This window comes from Typopeltis vanoorti, chromosome 19 (assembly GCF_054136105.1).
Source record: "Typopeltis vanoorti isolate ZY-2024b chromosome 19, IOZ_Tvanoo_1.0, whole genome shotgun sequence".
Classification (NCBI taxonomy): domain Eukaryota; kingdom Metazoa; phylum Arthropoda; class Arachnida; order Uropygi; family Thelyphonidae; genus Typopeltis; species Typopeltis vanoorti.
Window position 1 is genome coordinate 11,805,490 of NC_143567.1, and position 23,205 is coordinate 11,828,694.

Genomic DNA, 23,205 nt, shown 5'->3' on the forward strand with positions numbered 1-23,205 from the left:
AGGAAGTAGAGACACCTATCAATGAATGACTAGATAAAATTGGTCGAACTATGCGACCTGTACAATATCTTCGGCATTTTACTTTCTATCCCCCCCCCACTCTTTTACAGACCTCTTCTCTCTTTTCGAATGGGATGGACTCATGATCAGAAGATCTGTCGCTATTCAAGCTATTCAGGAATCTTCTGATGTCTGTCTGATGAGGCGACACAGATGAGCTGTTCTTGGTTTAAATAAAAGTAATTTGCCATTTTTCGATTGCGTCGAAATTGTCGGAGTACCTTATGCAACGTATGAAACAAGAATTTGGTTGAAATGGGTCGAACGATTTGGCCGCCATAGGATTAGCAAGAGTAGAAAAATTAGAGTCTGGGGCTAGTTTTTGCTATTTTCAAGTTCTCTCATTAAACTTGAAGTTAGGAAACTGTGTACTGTTGAATAACTCAGACAAATGCTGGCCTGGATGCTTGAGTGATTAGTGTATCTGCTCTCCAATCAACAGACTGCGGGTTCGAATCCTGCTGTGGGCATGGATATTTGTCTTTAGGTTGAAGATGAATTTCATCTCTCTGTGGGAGACCACCTCCATGCTTATTGGAGACCTGAAGTGGCTTGAAAAGTTCCATGTTCGGTCTCTGTCGCAAGGTGTCCAGACTATGTAAAAATAAATAAAAAATACAAAAATATATAAAATCAATAAAAATCGAAAAAATCCTTAGTTTCCACCATGATACGAACTTACTATTGGTGTACAAATGAAACCATTCGTAGTAATGGTTTCATTTCATGAGTCACGTAAAAATAGGAAAAACAAACCCATAACGGATCTATAATATTCAGCTGAAGTGTGACACTTGCACATTTTATTGTGCGAGACACACCCAAAACGTAAGAGTAATTTCCATTACTCTTACTTTTTAATTAAGAAATAGTTATTAAAAACGTTGTATGTTTACATGCAACACAATTTTATTGAAATATTTACATGTTATTTTTCTAAAATAAATTTTGATCTATTCCTCGTAAATCTAAAAAGATATATATAAATTTAATTTTCATTTTGCTACTTCTACTCGTATAATTATTTTTTATTAGTAAAATAATATGCAACGCGAGAAAAAAGATACAAACGAAAAAGGTTTTCTGTGCTGGCTGCTGTTATTTATGAAATGTAAGTGATTCTGCACTGTTCTTTGAAGTGATTGAGATCCATTGATCTATGCAAAATAGTACATTGCTAGGTTGATAGTTTCATTTTGTTTCATACTGTCTTGCGAGCATACTGGTTACAGGAGAGAAGCGGTTCTAATTTTCATTGGAATTTTTAACTTCTTTAAATGTATCATTGGTTTCAGCTCTGAGCTGTCTCAGATTTGTAATTAGATTGCCTTCCATGCTTTCTATGGTAAACAAAATTAGCTGCGAATCAATGCTCCAGAAAGATAATATGGAAGCTTTCTTTCGAGGCAATTGAAAAAATAAGTAAATAAATTAAAAACAGAATTTGCAGTTTCGACTCCGAAACGTTAGTTGTCAGTTTGTGACATTAATTGGGACATTTATTGTATAAAGTTTCCAGTCTAAAGGAAGGAAATGGGATCCTGCTCGATTAAAGTAGAAGAGAAAATTTTCAGCGTATGGGTGTAACAATTACCCTCATCCTTTTCTCTTCAATTTTTCAAGACTTTTGGAGCCATTTCAACTATCTATCATTGCTACCCTCTTTCTTCCAGTAACTGGCGAGGTAGGCACGTTCGTTTCTCCATTGACAAGTTAGACGTCTGAATTTTTTCAACCATGTCTATAATATGGGTTGGTGCTTCTCTTTGTTGGCGGGAATCCGCTAATCCGTACGAAAAAATAAATGTGTCACTAAACTGTAAATATAAGGAGGTAAAGTTTCTTTCTCATAATCTCCTCTGCTAGATGAGTCTTGTTCTCTTAAGAACTTTTTACGGATAAATTAATTAAATTGGCGTGGTTAAGATCTGAGTGATTAGAAGTGTATTTTTTTTTATTTCATGTGATTGACTTATTTTCTTTAAACAAATGTCTTTTTTAAACATATTTATATTTTATTTATATATATATTTAATACCATTCCCACAAATAAGAGGTTTAGAGCCCGTGACATATTTGTTCCGAGTGCAGGCAAAAATTATATTTAATCTTATTTCATTAAGTCATCACCTTTCTTCAGGAAAGATGATTCGCATAAATTTATATTTTCTTTTAGAAGATCGCAGAATCACCAAGTTTGATAGATCCCTCATAAATGTATCGTATATTTGCACAGTGGTAAATAAAATACGAGAAAGTAAATTACTATTTTCTTTTTTTTTTAATGATTTTGATTTGTTGCTAGCTAAGAAACAACGGAAATGAATTTTTACTCACTCTAAAATATAAGATAAAGCAGATTGAAATATGACTGGAATGAATCATTTAATAATAAACGAAACTGCAGTCACTCTTACCCTCCGCCCACCCCTCTAAAAATGCTATTACATGTTAGAATATGAATGGAAATAGGATGTTTTGTGTTCGTCACTCTAGTGAGCTGCCTCCTTCTCCCAATGAAGAAAATCTGGTTTGTACAAATGGCAGTAGTCGATATGGAAACAGCAGTATTACTACTACTAATACTACTTCTAATAATAATGATAATAATAATGGTTTACAATTTAATTAAAAATGCAAACTTAACAGTTTATATTTTATCGTCCTATCCAATAGTGGACCTAGTAGCTCTCTACCGTAGCAGAACCTGTTACTATTTCCAAGCTATCTCACGACGGTCGCTTTCCTATAGGGATTTATCGAAAACCTGTCGAAGTGTCCTGTCCTGTCCATTCTGGTGACATGCTATACTTATTTCTATCATTATTGCTGGATATACCATATTTCATGTATCACATTTATTTATTCATTATATATATATATATATATATATATATATATTTCACCCGGTCAGGTAACGTTTGCCCTGCAGTTCTTTTCAAAAAAAGCTTTATAGCGAATGCTCTTTATTGTTACCGAGATTATTTTAATCATTTATAAAAGTAAATTACAGAAAAAGATGAAGAACTGAAGTTTGCTTTTTTATAGTTAACACGATTAAAACAATCTTATTAACTATAAAGAGCATCCTTTATATAGTTTTTTTCCCCCTTTCAGGTTTTAATGTTCTATTATATTCCAAAAATATCGATATATTTAAACACGTGTCTGCAAATCGACATTATTAGACAGCCAATACTTTGATTTAACATATCTCGCTCCCTTGCTTGGAAAGAGAGAGAGAGAGAAATGGTGGTTAAATTGTAGTAATCTTGACCTTTGGTATCCTAAAGAGCAAACTGCTTTTAACCGGGTTTATATACTCCTACAGAACTACACCTAAAGAATTTCCCAGTACGCACACCCATATACACATACACCACGGTTCCGCCCTTAGTCTCCTGCTCTCTCTACCTTAGCAGAACTAACCGCCGGAAGCAACCTTCACTGACAACAGTGGGGTCATTATTTCTATAACGAAGATAAACTTTTCCCGCCCGATGTCAAACGGTCACGAGACTGTTTCGATACCCTCATAGATCTTTACAGTTCTATACGCTCGGGTTACATGGTGTGGACCAGTTGTGGTGGGAATGGGAAGGAGGGAAATGAACAGGCTGTTTTGCCAACCATGATTGGGGCGGTGTTCTGGGTAGACTCTCTGACACAGCAGAAAACCAAATAGAGTTCCGAATGAGTTCTTTGAAAAGGTTACACTAGGTAGTTAATCAGTAAAATCCAGTTTGACACATAACTGGTGAAAGTACAAGGAGGTGGTTATCTGTTTACAGGGAGCAAGGCTGTCTTTACTCGCTGCCATACCATTTAATTCAGAAAATGCACTCCAGCGAACGTGCGTGCAAGGAGACACACCTGCATAGCACTGTTATCGAAATGAACTCTAGGTATTGGAATTTGCAAACTCATTTGTCCCTTCTGCAAATCCAAATAGGCACCCCACTTGGTGTGCACCTGAGCCTTGCTCACACTGAAAAACACAAGAAAAACAATAAAACATTTCCATCAGTCTTTGTTCTCCTCTTTTCACGTTAAAATTGATTAGGAAACAGTTCTAGCATCAAGAATTTTTTTCTTGAAAATGTGATGTCACCTATATGAATTTATAATATCAATAACTAGTAATCTGTAGCAATAACCTAAAATTGTGGTTCTTCCTTCAAGAGACATAAGTCTTTTTTTTTTTTGTTCCTTTTTTATTCATTTATGATCAATTGAGCGTCGCTTGTAGGAAATACCCAACTCCCAAACATTGGCTGCTGTAGTATTCAAAACGGTTTGGTAAACGCAATCAAAGAAACTCATTACAGTATGCATGTGGGTAAATGTAGATCACTTTCCAAACCTTTCAAGTTTCAATGCAGAAATATCATTTGTCTACTTGATAAAACATTATAATCGATACTCATTTCTCACTCTCGGTAAATAAGTTTCATTATCGCTTAAACGGAAGCCTTAGGCGCTTTCCTTCATTCAGTTTTTATATTTCGCTGTGATCAATCATAGTTTTTAAATAAGTCAATCTTACATTTTCATATTAAGTCGGCATGTGGTCTGTTTTCTCAATATCTCTGAGTAGTAAGAGAAACAATTAGAATACAGGCGGTTTCGAAGGCATGACAAATAAATACTGCATTTCTTCTGTTACATCATTTTCAGGATCAGAAATTCCAATTTGCAAAGATAGGCCTTTTCATAATTTTTGAAATTGCAATTGACAAATACACTTTCTAAAAATAATAAAAAAGCTGTTCACATTAAGTGTAAAAATGTGCAGAAGAATGGAAACCTCCTCTTAATATGCTAGATTCCCTAACTTATCACGATCAAATGACTTGGCTTATTATATAAACCTTAGACAGAATAAAATATAAAATCGGTAATAAACGAATCTTATTATACCAATATAGATATGACTCATTTATTACTGGGTCTTGGGAAAATAAACGAAATGATTGAATAACTACAGGCTAACAATATGAATGGGATTTCTATGGAACTAACATTGTCATTGGCCTGAATAACTATAAAGCAAATATGATGTAGGTGTAGAGATATTTCTGTGAGTGCAGTATATCATTTTAGAGAAATATCTATCGCTCATCGGTCAGAAAATGGCCATGCAAATTGAGGATGTACAGTGCGTTGAGGAACGGAAATATGGAGTTATACAATTATTTCAACAGATTCCTTTAAGTATCAAAATAAACAGAATTCATACAAAATAGGACACAGTTAATAGAATGGAATCTTCGGTTTCTGTTCCTCCACTTTCTGTTCTTGCAGCGCTGATGGAGGCCTTGCTGGACATGCTCAATATACTGTAATTAATTAACTAGAAGCCACACTTCCTCCATTCGAGAATTTATCAGAAGCTATTTTCGCAGTTCGGCTAAATAGTTCACGAGACCGAACCAGCTGACGAATAAACTTGCCGTTGGTTACTCTGCCAGGCCGTGTCTGGAGGGAGACCGAGTATAGCACTGTACATGGAGCGTCCACACGTGAACTGGATTCTGGGTACTTCCTGTGAGAGTTATGTCCACAAGTTCATCACTGCTACTCCATATCACCTGCTCTAGAATTTCAGCATTATTTGGACTATAACACATAAAATAAAAATGCGGTTATAAAATAAAAATCTCCCGCAAAAATATCTAAAACTCAAAAAAAAATTGCACAAAACAACAGACACACCAAAAATATCCAAAAAATTCGATACAAAAGAAATCGGCATCCATATCATCCGGGGCCTTAATAAAAAGAGTAATGGTGTTCACAACCACAGCATATTGGAATCAAAACTCGATTTATTATTCTTTAACGAACTAAAGATGACATTCTCCACTCCTAGTTCATCTGAGATGTCTCAACTACATTATGCATGGTACCTTACAGAAGGCAGAAGAAAAGCAGAAGGTGTACTTTTGCAGTGTGACATTACATTATATGCTAAAGGTTTAGCCTTCATTTCATGCCCGTACTTCTGTCCTAATTCAGATGATCATTCTAGTTTCTTTGATTATTTATCTCTAAAAGCTAATTTCTTACAGTTTAATTATCCAAACTATGAGTTTATCTTTCTTGGAGACTTAATTGTTTATAATTTAAACTGTCTTCTTTTCCCTAACTTTATATATCAATTTGGAAGAGACGTTGAACTGTTTATTTTCGGTCATAATCTTAATCACAAATCGTTTACCACATTTCTAGAATAGTAGATAACCCTCAACATTCTCCTAATATCCTGGATCGTTTTTTAACCAGCTCTTCCCGAAATATATTGTAAAAGTTTGTTCTCTTGTTGGTATCTCCAGCCTTCTGCAACCTATAGATTGACCTTCTCACATGGCATTGCATAGTTATATCTCCTATACAACCCATCATCCTTATCTACATCTACCAAAAGCATGAAAGCAAGGCTTTTTTCAGCCTGTTCCTAAAAAGAAAGGGAGAGAAAAGTCCATCAAACTATCGTCCAATTACTCTCACCTCAATACTCTCGATAGTAAGGGAGAAAGTCATAAACAGTCAACTTCTTCACTACCTGGGGACCCATCAGTTAATGATCCCCAATATGAATAATGCTACTCTCGATCTAGGACAGACCTACTCGCTAACCTTACCTATCTTGGATGGAAGTTCTTCATTGAAAAGTTTGGAGATTACGTACGTTGTTGTTCTTGATATTTCTAAGGTCTAACATCGAGGCCTTCTTACCAAGCTCCCATCTTATGTTTTCTCCCCTGCCCTTTGTTATTCGATTGCCAACTTCCTCTCGGGTAGTTCATCGAACATTTTCTTCTCATCATATTTCTTTCACAATGCTGAAGTACCCCAGGGCTCTGTGCTTACACTGCGTTCTTCCTTTTATGCTTCAATGACCTTCTTTCACTAATCTCAAATCTTATCCATGGTTTTCTGAAAGCATTATACTCCATTTCTCTTTCTCATTCGAGAAATCTTGTGGTACTCAAATGACAAGCTTCACAATCTTCCATAACTCGTGTCTTAACCATTGACTTCCTCACCATTCTCAAATAGGGTGAAGATAATTTAGTGAATTTCAATGCTATCAAAACACATTCCTATCTTCTTTCTCGAACAAAAGATCCTACTTCACTCCTTGCTTTTGATAAAGTTCCGATTTCCATTCTTAGTTTGACTTTCATATCTAGCCTGTCCTGACATAAACCCATAGCCTTCAAAAAATCTATTCTTTTTCGTTCAAAGCCCACTTTCATACACAATTCCTAACACTATAAATACCAAATATGACCTACCTTAGAATAATTTTCTGTCATTTGGATTGGTTTTCCTAACCCTTCCCTCTTTTGGATACAATCTAGCATTCTTAGAGACAGAGGCCCCTCGTTTCTCTCTCTCTAGCTTTTTGCAATCACTTTTTATAGATGCTTTGTTTCCGCATTATATGTTTTACAGATAATTTCATGATCTCTATTCCATAAAATTGATCAAGTCATTCCTCTGCTTTCCTTTCATCATACACATACTGGCCACTGAATTAGAAACCTTTTTGCAGATGCACGTAAACTTCACTTGCGCAGCGTATATGCAGAATACTTGGTCCTCTGCGTCATCACGTGTTCTATGCAACGGCAACTGTTTGCGAATGCTGCTGGTCAGTAATCGTGAATAGTGTTGATCACAATGGGGAAAACTAAGGATATTTCGGAGTTCGATAAAGGACTTATTGTGGTTGTACCGTCTGGCTGGAGCCACGATTTTGAAAATAGCAGAGCTGACTGTTTGCTCAAAAGGTGGACTATCCCAGGTGTTAATCACTGGAAAAATAACCTACATTGCTTGTCTAAAAAGAGCGTAACTGTGGTCCTAAGACAGTCTGTCACGAACGAGATCACTGTCGTCTGAGAAGGCTTGTGCGAACAAACAGAACTTTCTGTGGGCAGTAGTTGACTGAAGTATTTAGTGAAGGCTGTTCCCGCCCCATACCTCATCGAACTATACGCAGGGAACTGAAGAGGATCGGTATTGGCAGTCGCATGCCTCGAACCAATTTTTCATCTTCCTTCATTCCATGTACTTCTGTTGTTTGGAAGTCTTCTCCATATCGCTTCTTCAATGAACTAAACCCCCCCCCCCCCCGTTTCTTCAAGAAATACATTAACAGATTCTTTCTTTCTTTCTCCTTAACTGCTTAGCCTGCACACAGCACTTCACTTGAGATTTGTTTTTAACCTCGCGTGTATGATTGATCTAATTAAAAAATAATTTATGTAAATTATTGTGGTATATACCGTGCCATTTCTATAAAAAAGTAACATGCATTGTGTATAGTGAACACTTTCATCATAGGTTAGTAAAATCCAAAAATGTTTTAGTTTCAAGTTCAAGTCGACAGTTTCATAAAAAGATATTTTACTTTTAGCATTTTATTAAAAAGCGAACTCATTTTAGTGGTCTGTTTATTTGTTAATGTAATTCGGCAGCATCCTTAACGTTTCTTTTCGAGTGTGCCGCATTTTGTTAAAAATCGTCTTATTTAGTTATTAATTTCTGCATAAAATTTGAAATGAGTTCATTAATGGATTCTGTTTGTAATTAGAAAAATCATATTCTGAAAAATTCTAAACTTTTCTGAAATGCTTTAGACTTGATTGGTGTCGTTATTTCCTTCACAAATGTAACTTGCTCCAAACTAACCTTCCACACACACACACACACATACAAAACACATGCAACGCGCACGCACGCACAACTGCAATATCATCCAAGTAGTATTACGTCTTATGGATATTAGCCGGATACCTGAACATCATAATAAAGGACATTGGATTTATGCATTTGCTTATAATTGATGCAGTAAAGGACCAAGCAAAGGAGGAGGATGTAGATGGGAACTAATTTTAAGTTCGACACATATTGATAAACAGTTTTGCACAACAAAAAAAAAAGAAAGAAAAATTCAAAACAGACCCAAGTGTATGTCAAGAAGAATAAGAGAATCCTGTATGACACTGATTTCAATATCAACAAAAAAGTGCAGATCACAAGAATCGAATTGAGACAGTCGAGAATAATAAATCATTCTTCTCGACTTCAGTTTCATTCGTAAAATTGCTTATAATAATATATTGACTATTATTGTTATTACTTTAAAAATAAATATATAAAATTTTTATTTTATTAAAAGCAGCCATGGATGTCAGCTTTTTGGCCATTTCATCCCTTAATTTTTAGGTCATTATTTTGGTTGCATGCACTGTATGAAGTATTAGGGATTGAAACTAGTATAGCCAAAATTTTCGTGGACTGATAAAAAAGAAATGCCTTCCGAGAAGAAAGAAAGTTTTTGGTGTAATGTATTTAACAAAAACAGACTCTGGAATATGAAAAGAAAAGAGATGGAAGTTTAAGAAGCAGAAAGGAAACGAAGATGGAAAATTGGAGTCAAATGTTCCAAAGGCTGAAGCGCATATTATGCAAGTTTAAGAAACATGGAATGAGGTGATGAAAATGGGTAATATGCATCATACACCGTCCAAAAAGAAACCGAACTTTTCGAAAATAAAAGAAACTAGTGGCGCGACCTGTTGTATCTTTTTGTTATCGAAAGCCTTCATTAGTGTTGTGTCAACTGTTTATGACATTTGTTTCATTAGAAGCCGAGTTATGGTCCCAAGAGTGACAGTGTGTTTTGACGAACGGTCGGAAATGAGTTTCAAACAGAGAGCTGCGATTGACTTTTGTGTTAAACTTGGTAAACGTTTTACCGAAACACATAAAAATGCTTCAAAAAGCATACGGTGATGAATGCTTATCCCGTACTCAAGTTTACGAGTGGTTTAAGCGATTTCAAAGTGGTCCTGAGATGCTTGAGGATGACGAAAAGCCGGGCCGTCCAAAAAGTGGACTGAGCAAAGTTAACATCCAAAAACTGCGTGATTTCATCAAAGAAAACCCGAAATCGTCCGTGAGATTGATTGAAGATGAATTGAGGATTCCCAAATCAACTGTGCACAACATTTTGACCCTTCTTAAATTGAATTCACGATCTGTTCCCCACAAGTTGACCGAGACCAAAAAATGTATCGAATTGAGCACTGCAAGGACCTCATTAAAACCGTTCGTTAGGACTCAGACTTCCATCAAACGATCGTTACTGGTGAGGAAATGTGATGTTTTGAGTATGAGCCCGAAACAAAGCGCTAGAGTGCTAAGTGGAGACTGTAAAGGTTTGATTTTGGAGAAGTCAAAAGTAAAGACAATGCTGATTTGTTTCTACGATTCCAAGGGCATTATCCACAAAGAATTTGTTCCACCTGGCCAAACGGTGAATGGTGGTTTTTATCTCGAAGTTTTGAAGCGATTGATAGCGAGAATTCGTCGCGTATACGGCATGAATATCGTGACGACCGACCGTTCGTCAAAACACACTCTCACTCTTGGCACTATAACTCGGCTTCTAATGAAACAAATGTCATAAACAGTTGACACAACACTAATGAAGGTTGCCGCTTTCTACAACAAAAAGATACAACAGGTTGCGCCACTAGTTTCTACTATTTTCGAAATTTTCGGTTTCTTTTTGGACAGAGGGTGTATATACACTCCGTGATCAAAATATTAGATATATTCCGATGTGAACTAGAATGCACCAGTAACATCAGACAACATGTCGCAGGTACTCGCTACAGTACTCAGCTTTCAAGTCTATTTGAATATTGACACAGGTGGTACTACCTCAGTAACCGTTACTAGCTAGGATGTCAAGAAGCAACAGTATCATCTCGGGTATCTCCGGAATGGTGAGAAAAACGGAAAACATCAAATTAACAGCAGGAAGGTGATGAATGCTAGAGGCAGACGACGGATCGATGGGATCGCAAAGACCAATGTATCAAATGGCTACAGTTGGGCACATGACTGTAAAATACAACCAGCGACTGCGAGGGAAATGTTTCTGAATGTATTACACTAATAGGGCATTACCTCAGACGACACTAAGGGTCTCGTCCCTTAGTGTCGTCTCGTACGACAAAAGCATCAACTTCGGATGAGCTGGGCTAAGAAACACCCAGAGGACTAGAGAAAGTTATTACGAAGTGATGCATCCCGGTTCCTGTTATTTGCGTGAAAATGGAAGAAACGTATGGTGGAATCAGCACATAAGCATGGATCTATCATGTTTCACTCATATGTTCTGCTTTTCTAATTTCAAACTTTCGCTTGCATTTAGTGTATGCGTATTCTGAAAACGAATCACATATATGTCATTTCATTTGCATTTGGTGTGTGCAGATACCTTCTTCATTATGCACAGCATCACTAAAGCTCAGTGAAACACTGAGTAAAAAATAGGGGATTGCTATGAGCATATAAGTTCTTTGCGGTGGACTGTAATTAAATGTTTATAGCAATATACAAAAGAAATTTTTGATGATTTTAAAGGAAACCATAACACAGATAGATAAGAAAAAAAGTTAATTTTAGTTCTAGACGGGATCAAAAAAAAAAAAAGAAAAATGCTTACACTTAGTAACACAAATCAGGTGAATTGTATTTTAAAAAGAAGCCATTTTGCCAGAAAATAATGTTGGGTTAAGTTTTAAAAGAGAGAGAGAGACCAGAGCTGGAAATAACATAGAATGAGAGGTTCGAGTTTTCAAGTGGTATGAATATATCAGAAAAATGGGCAGCGAATGGTTAACAAGGGAATGATGACCGAACACTAAAAAGTAAGTTGAAAGGATGAGGAGAAAGGTAGGACGAAAATATGTGGATACCACTGTAAGAAAATGAAGAAAACACTTAAGTTTTTTTTTTTTTTTGATATGTAGATCACGTTTTGGTGATTTGACAGTTGACAAGAACACCGAATACCAGATATCCTCTATATCTGGTATTCGGTGTTCTGCAGCACACAGAATTGAGTTCAGTCCTGTGTGCTGCAGAATTAGTTATATCCTTCTTGGAAACAAATAATGATGACAGTACTTGGATACTATCATGTCAGAATTGTTCGTGGTCTTAGTGGGAAAATCATGTTTTGTGGCAGTGAAGGAATTATGTAGTTCTAGTTCTAGGTTAAAGCAATTTAACTGTTTGAAATATTTGATCTTGGAAGCTGCGTTTATGGTTTCCAAGACAGTGATAACTTTATATGTGCAAACTAGCATAATAATAATAATAATAGCATAAAAATATCATTCTTCTCTCTCTCTCTCTCTCTCACACACACACACACACACACACACACACACACACACACACACACACACACACACACACACACACACACACACACACACACACACACACACAATCTCTCTCTCTCTCTCTCTCTCTCTCTCACACACACACACACACACACACACACACACACACACACACACACACAATCTCTCTCTCTCTCTCTCACACACACACACACACACACAATCTCTCTCTCTAGTCCTGTTATGTGGATAACACGTTTTGCTTCTTGATTTTTAATGCATATTTTGGGCATATGAAACGGTTAGGTGGGAACATCTCATAGTTATAATATTCTCCTGGTTTTTCCAGCATGAAAATTATTTTTAATCCATGATGGAATTGATAACTTTATCGGGTTGGGAATCATTGAAAGTTATAAAAATATTAGATAAATATGCGTGAAATATTCTGCTAATTGTGACGTTGTTGACATGTTGAGAATAGTAATGCACAAGCTCCTAGGCTCTCGAAGAGCATATTTGACTTTGCCGTTTTCAATTTTACACAGTTATCCAAACGAATGTAAACGCCTTATATCAGACGAGGTGTGCATATATAATAATGCAGAAAATGGTCAAACATTAGCGTTTTATTTCTCTAAATACTCAGTAATTTCCATTCCAATATTCACGTTGCTAGACATATTTAAAAGCTATGCACATAACATTGCAGGCGCATGAATATTTCGTTTGGCGCGTTTTAATGTGACGAAAGAGTGGAAACGATGAGATGATAGCTGTTTGTGTGAAAGTGATGGATATGCATCCAGCTTGCGGTAAGTAAAGTTAGAGAAAGGCGGTATTATAGGAGTGATCAGGGTAGGATTAAAAACTGGTTTTGTGTTCGCGAATGACGCAAAATGTGCACGAACGTTAAATCGATACACTGGAATGATCACAAAAAACATCATACGCAATTTGATGATTTTAAAAAAAGCTCACTACCATTACGGTGAACTTGAAAAGTTTTTCAGACAGTATCCCGCGTAAGAGTCTAAATTGCTTGTTCCGTCGTTCAAGGTCTCCCAACAAATGACCAATGGTTAGAAAACGGGATGTCGTTGTGAGTTGTTGCACTGAAAAAATGGTGATCTGTTGCTACTTGTACTTGCAAAGAATTTACTTTCAAACTTTTTATGTTGGCGGCCAATGAGTTTAATCTGAAACTTCGAAGCACAGAAAAAAGAAAGCCCAAATTTTTGGTCTGTGACTCTTCATTCTTTTTAGTTCATTCATTTAATAATAAATATGTTAGGGACTGGGGCATTGTACACTTTTATTTGTAAGAATTTCTGGTACAACTCACTGTATTAAAAAACACCGACTAGTCAGAAAACTGGTGAACGATTCAAAAATATTTTCGTAAGAGGTGTCCACGTTAATAGTACTGGCGATATTCTTTCTTGTCTTTGTAAGATGGTCATTGAATTCCTTCATTACCTTATAAATTGAAGAATACAACTTGCACACAACTTGTAGACTTTTGGTATTGTTCTCTCCTCTGTGAAGAAGTGCAAGGGGAGCTTCCTGATTTAAATTAAAAGGGAATAAAACTCTAAAATGAAAAGAAAGAAATTATTTATAATACCTAATTTGGCATTATAGATTTTTTTTAATAAATGTAACAGACATGCATTGCATGTATTCCGATGTTCGAAACTGAATTGTGAGCTTAGCAAAGACTGGAGCGATTTTTTCAGACGTATTTTTAGCCACTCACTAGAATGCTTTTTTGTGTATGGTCCTCCTTTTGTATACGATAATGATCTCACTATCTCAAGTAAAAAAATGCGAAAAAAAGCGACTAACTTAGACAAATAAACGCTATATAACAGCGCCCCCCGTGTGAGGAATTTAACCAAGGTTATTTCTCAGTCAAGTCGTTTATAACTGCACTAGTCTGACACGCATACTTATGAAGTTTAATTTCTACGAAGATGCTAATCTTCGTAGATATAAAAAATATTTCTATTAGGCAGTTCTTTTTCTACAGTAATGATTTCGAAGAAATACTTGGTTCTTTATTTTTTTCATTAACCGAACACTAAAACATGGAAATTTTAAGCCTGAGTTTGTTATTCATAAAATCTAAATTTCGAGTTAATTTAATTCATATGAGTATTTTATTAAAACAGAAAGCGGATGCAAATGTCCATTGCTGAAATTTTGCATCTGTCTAATACGTTACAGAGAGACGTGTACGCTTACAGAATCGTATATATAGCCAGGATAAATAACATGCTTTACTGTAAATTAAAGATAATCATTTTGGGAATAATGTGAAAATCATTATCGATGTTACCATTTGTCAGTATACCGAATATTAAACAACGGTTACCTTTTGTCAATATACAGCAATTTATTGCTCATTTATGGTAAGGACGTTTTGTTTCATAGGAGTTCTGCTGACTTAATAGCATATTTACGATTCCGGTATTAGTTTTCGTTAGCGATTGCTTTAATGTTTCATAATATTAAAAAAGTGCGATTGCCAAGTTATGAAATAAGTTATTAGTATATAATACAGTCAATATACCAGCCTGAATAAGAAAGGATGATGATTATATCTGTTTTCTTGAATACTATTCACGTTAAATAAGGGGGAAAAATCCTTAGACAGAATTCATATGATGCCTTCATTTGACCTCGAAAAACTCTAGGTATGCTGATTCCGGAGTAGGTTCTGGCTGTATAGCAGCATATCTTTAGTGTGCATTTTGTTGAGCTAAAATACTAGAACACACTCAACGTATTTCTCTTAAACTGTTTCAGTATAATGCTAATTACGCATGTATGGTTCATATGCACTTCGAGTATCACTTCTTTCTTTCTCCAATTTGATCGTTGTATACCGTACAGTAATTAAATGCTCTTTAAACTTTTTTTTAAATTTGTTTCTAAATGTTGAGTTCTAATGTTTTAACTTAATTTTATTATAGTAATTATGAATTCGTTCGAGCCACACATGATGTGTGCGTATCAGAATTTACGAAAAATCTGAGACGCGAACTGTGTCCTTTTTTGTGACAAGTTCTCGTCACAAAACAACTTATTTTACTTTCTATCGGCTGTGTCCGCTGCGAGAAATACAAATTATTGGCAGGTAGCATAGTTAGCTAAACCAAACTCTTCTTCGAAAATAATAAAAGTATGTTTAAGTTAAGGGATATTACATCCCAGATCGTTTCTTAGCCGAATAAGAAACTCAAAGAGTTTCAAAGAGTTCGGCGATTCCAAGCTTACGCTTGGAATCGCCGAACTTTATATAGTTTCTACTATATTCGGCATGAATCTCTTTGAGTTTCTTATTCGGTTAAGAAACGGTATGGGATGTAATATCCCTTAACTTAAACAAGTCATATGTCGCCGAATTGAAGCCTTTGGGCTCTTCATATATCTAATAATTTAATAGGACACCTCTCGGCAATACTCATAGAAGGGTTGTAAGTTCTGTTCGCTACAAACGTGATATTATTAACTAGGTCTACCTACTCACTGATGAGACCCCAATGAGGGTGGAAACCGGTGCGGGGCGGATCTGGCTTTGAGAGGCTCCACTTGGAGGTAGGTTTTTGCCTGTCTCTGAGTGGGGTCACCGCTGACATTATGGCTCTGCTTGGTGGTGGGGTGAGCCTGCCACTGGGTAGAGTCAATGCTGAGAAGTTCTTCTCGGTGACGGGGTGAGCCTGTCATCGAGTGGAACAACGCTGAGTTGGGCGATCTTTGGGGATCCTCTTATTTTTAGAGCTCACTTCACCTATACATAAGGTTGAAACCGGTCTGGGTAGTGACCTTTCTCATAATGTAGAACAGAAATACAGCTCCTAGAAGCTGAGTTCACATTATGGGTAAAAATATCAAGAATAGTGATCGGAGCTTGCTCCACCTTAGACATGAGTTGCCTCAGCTTGCACTACCTTTAGGGTCAATTGCTGCAGTATCCAGGTATTCGCTTACTCTTGGAATCGCCGAACTTTATATAGTTTCTACTATATTCGCCATGAAACCCCTTGAGTTTCTTATTCGGCTAAGAAACGGTATGGGATGTAATATCCCTTAACTTAAACAAGTCATATGTCACCGAATTGAAGCCTTTGGCTCTTCATATATCTAATAATAAAAGTATATTTCCATATTAAGTTGCATTTATTCTGATCAAAGATAACTAACAACGAAAATTTGACTCATTGCTCGTTTAAAAAAAGTAGTAAACCCGATTATAAAATTCCAGATTTCTGTCTCTTGGAAAAGTACTACATGAACTCGAGCATTCCGAGAGAATACTGGATTCTGAGTGATGTGGCAACCCTTTCTATAAGCAATGGTTTAAATATACCATTCATGTAGGATTCCGGCATTAGTTTTCAGTTCAGTTCATATAATGTTTATCTCCAGAAAAGAAAGAAAGAGAGAGAGAGAGAGAGAGAGAGAGCTGATCAGTGGCGGCCGGTGAAAATTTTAAGTGTGGGTGCTGCATATAAAAAATAAAAAAAAATCTTTTTTCCCTAATCAATAACCAATTTATTAATAAATAAATTTACATATTAAAAAATTGCTTTATTAAAAATATTTCACCCTCACCACGAACACACACCAATAATAAAAGTTTCGTATCTCACAGCAATAACGCGCGCAAGCATACAATTTATCTGTAGCGACACTGCTCAGAGAGCAGTGTCGGATTCACTTGTTACGTTCAGTGACGTGCAAACGAATATCGGCGAGTCTAGCTGCAATTGGCCGAACGCGATAATTCCGACACTGCGTTAGATCGCAGTGCATTTGTATCGTAATCTAAAGCGTTAATCGAACAAATCCAATTATTAATTATTCAATCAATGTCGAAACATTAGCTGTAACCTTTAACATGTTGTATTGCATTTATATAATGTTGTAAGCATTGTTATTATTTATAAACACAAACAAAATTTAATTTTTTCATTTTTTCCTTGGGGGGTGCTGAAGTGTCGGCGTGCTTATGTACAAGCTGCCACTGGAGATGATGATGAAATTCCTTACAAAATAAATATATAAACATGTTTCTGTACTGGACTACGAAAAATAGCCTATTATTTGTTGAGATGCGAGTGCTGCTGATTGCGTTCTCTATGGAGTGCTCCGATTCATTAATGACAAAATATGGATATTTGGGGTCTATTATAATATTACTGTTTATTCTGTTGTATAGCATAAGATAGATGCTAACCAATTATTGCTATTGATTCTTTTTCAGGAATGTTAAAAACATTTACAATTAGGACGTTATTTTAATTGTGAATTTTATAATTAAATTTATTATCAATATGTGCATTTAAATTGTAATTAGCAAACTTTCTAAAATAGCTTCATGATGAACTTCGATAATTTTTGAAAAAAAATTATAATGAGTACAATTTCCAACTTTCTTTTCAGAATACAAGATTTGTTTTTAATTTGCCTTTTACGTTGCTTGCTGATTTAGTTGCTGATTGCTGATCAGCGATTCAAATGAGATCCAAGTTCAGTGGATAGCACTTGATAATAAACACACACACACACACACACACACACACACACACACACACACACACACACACACACACACAGCAATACCTTAGTGCGGTTAAATACGAGTATTAAGTACTAACTCAAATTGCACTGAGTTGAACATGAATATAACGGGTTTGGTTGTAATGTTCCGTACAGACAGTTTCGGCGCAATACTGTACTGTGACTAGATATTTCAATGCAATAAAGACGAACGTTTCCGAGTGTTCCAAACAGTTATCCAAAGTTCTTACTTTGGATAACTGTTTGAAACACTCGGAAACGCGAAAAGTTCGATAATGGTTTGCCTTAATTTCGTCTTAATTTTGTAACGCACTGCTGTTCTAATGCAACTAGTTGATATAAAAGTAATGGATATAATTGCCTTTCTGGCGAAATTGTAATAAATGTACTCTAATGCATTTTATAATAATTACAACCCGCATCATAGTGAAACCCGCACTGTTCGAAACAACATTATGCGAGTGATTGCTGTATATTCTCTCTCTCGTACATTGCAATATTAAGGTACTTATTTTATTTTATCTGAAATAAACATCTTAAACAATTCGATATACAAGTTTTACTTATTCGGAAAGTCGAACCTACTTTCTACGTTCAGGCGCGATTGCTTAGTGATTTGCCTTTAACAGTTTGGAAACTTCTGGATTAATAGAAAGAAAGATAAACACTAAAGAAAACCTGTTCTAAAGAGGTATAGCCTGGAGAAAAGAAAAATAGAGAATATTTACTCAAACAAAAATTAGTGTAGAAATCGGGAATGTGTGATAATGCACTGAAGGACACAAGACTGAGAATAGTAGAGCGAAGGATGTTCCTATAGAAAATATAAAGTGGATAAGGTTATGGTCTGAGTTACCTGGAGGAGCTAAAAAAGCTAATGAATCAGCAGTGCGTTTGGAAGGAGCTGTCTAACCCAAAATACGGTTGGTTGGAAGACCTGTGAGGATCATCTGAGATTCTAGTACGTAGATGGGCACTTTGTGTTAATTCATTAACAGAAAGCATTTCAACAAATGCTTTGGCTTGATCACTGGTATTAGAGAAAGAAAACCAGATAAGATTCGGAACAGTGAATTCTCCAAGGAAGATCACCAAAGAATGAACATTCAAGCGAAAATTTGGAATGCTTTAAGAGCGTATCTGAATGCAACAATGTGTGGTGTGTGTATGGAAATTTTGTACCAGAGCAGAAAATATGTTGAAATTCAAGGTTTGGCATTCTCCGGCTTGGGATATCAGATATAATAAATCTACAAGTACCATATTTGAAGGAATTGTGCAGAATTTACCTGCATAGTTGAGGTAGACAGTAGTTGAAGAGGCTACCGGTTAAGGCTCTGTGAGGTATAACAAGTCTAGTTGAGATGTTTTTGAGTGATAGTCCATATTTTATATTTTTATTAAGGCTACGAATGTCAGTAATGCGAATGTGGAAGTGAGGTTTGTATGGATTTATTATTATTATTATTATTATTATTATTATTATTATTATTGACGTGTTTTATGGTTTTCGATGAATATTTTTGATCCGTAATGTTACTGTATATACTTATGGTATCTTTCTTGGTTGGTCATATCAGAAAGTTAATTACAGAGAAGAGGCATGTAGTGTGGGAGTGAAATACTCGCGAAGAACTCTCCCATATACTCGGACTCCCTTCAGGTACTATCTAGTGGAGCAAATGGCAGCAGAATTATGCTGATCGGGAAGCCTTCCGACATGTTACGTAATAGTAATGCATTATCTTTCGGCCATTCTATGAAACTACTTTATTGTAACATCGAATGGAGAAGTACTGGCTCCCTAGTTAATTATAGTTTGTTATGCATGTCTGTGAAGGGTATCAGCACCTACACGTAAGACGTGAGGAAGGGATCCCCCTACTCTCTTCTTAATAAGAGAAACATCTAACTGTACTTATCAGGCAGCAAATGATTTTAATCATCCATTGTAGCATCGCGCAGCTTATCCGAAGCACGGATTGGCAAAGAATATGTTTGCTTCCAGAGCGAAGTTCTGTTTTTTTGTTTTAATTTTATCTTCTTCTTTTCCACTTCTGTTTGCTTTTCCATTTTCCATGTAACTATCTTTCAAAAGTATGGCTAACTTACTGGAGAGAGTTAGCACTTTCAAAGACACATTAATAAAGGGTTTCATCAGACTGACCGCTAGCTGCTTCGCGAACTGAATTTGATGGTAGCAGTGCAGAAGACTTTTACCTCCTATCCTATCCCCCTCAGCCATACGGCTGAGGGGGATAGCTATATGCTGCCATACTAGGGAGATAATTATGAGCAAGGTGGTTAGTTTCCCGTGCCTTCCTTGCCATAGTATATTTTATGACTGTATCTGTAGGTGTTCACGGAACCGGTTTGCTTCTTTTGAGGGATGAAAAACCCTAGTTACCCGGGGGGGGGACCCTCCACTTCCGTATGAGAGCAGTTAACTCACCTTTAGTCGAAAGAGACCAGATAAAAGTTCTTCATGTCACTGACGGGAATCAAACCCAGGTCTTTCCGACCAAAGGGCTTCGTCTATACTGACTGAGCTACGGAGGCTCCAGACTTTCATCTAGGTTATGCGTAACCTTGCTGCCAGGTGCTGTATTAAGGTGTGATTGGATTTGATATGGATAGCAGTTACATAAAAGTCCTGCCGACCTCATATTCTGAGGACTAGACTAATGACTCTGCTCTCTCTCCCTGAAAAGTATAAAGAGAGAGAGAGGATGAGAGAATCAATCTAACCTCTAGAATATAAGGTTGGTAGTGTTCTGATATAAGCGCAGTTTGTATCAAATTTATTTTAAATGCATAATTGTTAGTTTCAGATGGGGAAAGAGAGAGGGAGAAACACACACACACACTCTTCATCACTTCATACTCCCGTTAATTTCTTCCTTTACTCAGACCCAAAAACCATGAATCACAATAAACCATAAAAATTAACCTAATTTCCGATTAAATCAAACCTCCCAAATTCTCCCATATTTTAACATAAGCACTAAAATATAAATGAAGTCAACCTACGCTTATTGTAATTCCAACATCATTTTATACATTTAACTGCTGAATTAGCAGCTAGCACAACGTTTAGCATTCATCTCAACTGTTGAAATTTAATTTCTCACTATTCACTCAGCCATAAACGAAATAGTTTCACAGTCTTACTGTCAAATTCCATATTAGCGGAATTTTAAATTACTTCTTCCTTTGTAAATCGGATTGCACTAATTGCTTCCTCATTCTTTCTAATTCATTTGCGCTCTCCACCATTCCAAACTCTACAAATGATCGGAACTAAAATAATTATAGAAATTATAAACCCGAATGTATTGTTTCTTTCTGTTTTTATTAAATGATGACTCTTAGATTTCGCTTTATTTTCTTAATTGTTTGATTTATTCTTTTTGAAATTATTGAGTTGTTAAATATGGCAATAACTCTCAGAAGGAAACACCATGAATGTCTTAGTTGATTTATTGTGTGACATCTATAAACAAACAAGGAAAAAATTCTCAAGAGGTGAAAATCTTGTAATAGTGGAGTCATTCTTTTACTATCATTCATTTTACTAGCAACTGTATCAAAGAGGCATCTGCAATTTCTATTAGTCTTATATTTTAAATTATACAGAAATTAAACTAGTAATTTACATATTATTTTATCGAATCTATTTTAATAAAATTGACGGCTGTTTTGGCCGAATAAGTAAAAGTATCCGTTCTCCGGCCATCTGCCTTTGTGTTCGAATGCCGTCGAAGACATGGATGTTTGTGATTGCCTTCAGGGGAAGATTCATCTTTCACCTAAATGAAGTGGCTTGAAAAAAGTTCCGCGTTTAGTCTCGAGAGCAGCTATCTCAAAAATAAATATAAATAACTTAGTGTACTATAGGTTTACAATCTTTAGGTTTACCATACTAATGTACTATAGGTTTACAATCTTTCGTGGGGGGGAGTCGCGTAGAAAAAATATTCCAATCCAATTATGTTGAATTTAGCATTAGAGAGTTGTTTGCTTTAATTTCCAGCATTGCATTATATTTCACTTTTTATTTTTATTCAAATGATAGTCACTTGAATTTAGTTTATTACAATAGCAATAGATGTGCTTCCTCTCCCTCTTTTTATGAGTACTGCATCGTAGCTAAAATTGTATTACCTAACCAAGAAATTAATTTTCAAAATATCCTTCAGTTACTTTCATTCAGTTTCTAGACAGAAAGGTTCAAAGAGTGAATTTAGAAGATGCTAACGAAGGTTTTCTAGAATTAGCATGCATTAAGATTACTACAGTCAGCAAGTTATCCAGCCTAGCCTTATGACTGCATTTCCATTTAAGTGTTCAAAATAGACTGATATCTGAAAAGGTCATACGTCATGGTTGTGTGAACGATGAAGGAAAGCCTATCCGAGCCTTTTATTATTGAAAGCTCAAAAGAAAGAGAAAATTCTTGCATTTTATAAAATATTAGCAAGGGACGAATTGAAAAGTTATGGGGTTTGGGGATGGGTAAGGCCAAAGAGTATAAAATTAGAATCAGTTCTTAGAAATACTTTGAATTTGTTGTACATATTGGAAATCTCATAGAACTATAAATACAGAGAAGTCTGGTTTTCTTAGCCGATATATAATTTGGATTTTTCTCTTTCAGACGTTTTCTTCCGATGTAAATTGTGAGTAAATCTCCATTCGCGAGAAAATTACCATTCAATTTGAAGCACGATAATCGAAAAAGACTATCGAAATGAATTTTGAAAGACTTTAATCGTCCTTTTGAGATTTTATTATTGTAAGTCGAACATAAAATGGTATGGAAATAAACAGAAATAACTAGCACATTTAAAAGTGCAAAATATTTTCATTATCAACGCAGGAAATTTTTATAATGATTCTCGTGATGCTCAGTATAAAGTTACTTTATATCATTAGAATATCGTCCAATACACAAGTACGTGAAATTCACATATCTATTTTAATAGTGAAAAGAATAATACTTGAATAGAAATGCAGAATCATAGTTTCCACAAAGGTAAATTCATTATTTAAGGTAAGTACTATAAATAAGGTTAGATAGTGTGCACATATTTACTGTTTGAATAGTAATACATGTCCTCGTACTGGACATATTCATTAATAGCAAATATTATTTGTTGCTGTTTAAAATATAAATTATATGGATCAGAGACATAACTATTAACTGAACTGAATATATCTAAGCTAGGAATATCGTATATTAGTTATAACAATGTGAGCAACGAATTCGTCAGGATAAGGTTATCTCGGACTTAATGTTCATTTTAATGAACGCAATCGTAGTTCAGAATCCATTGCA

General features: G+C 35.6%; 2 protein-coding genes across 2 annotated transcripts in view; one reads left to right on the forward strand and one right to left on the reverse strand.

The window, feature by feature from the left end:
• Positions 1–23,205, reverse strand: part of LOC150095854 (bone morphogenetic protein 5-like) — a 105,320-nt gene that overhangs the window by 80,587 nt on the left and 1,528 nt on the right. The window lies entirely within an intron of this gene.
• Positions 1–23,205, forward strand: part of LOC150095855 (uncharacterized) — a 335,373-nt gene that overhangs the window by 72,361 nt on the left and 239,807 nt on the right. The gene's annotated exons all lie outside the window — the stretch shown is intronic.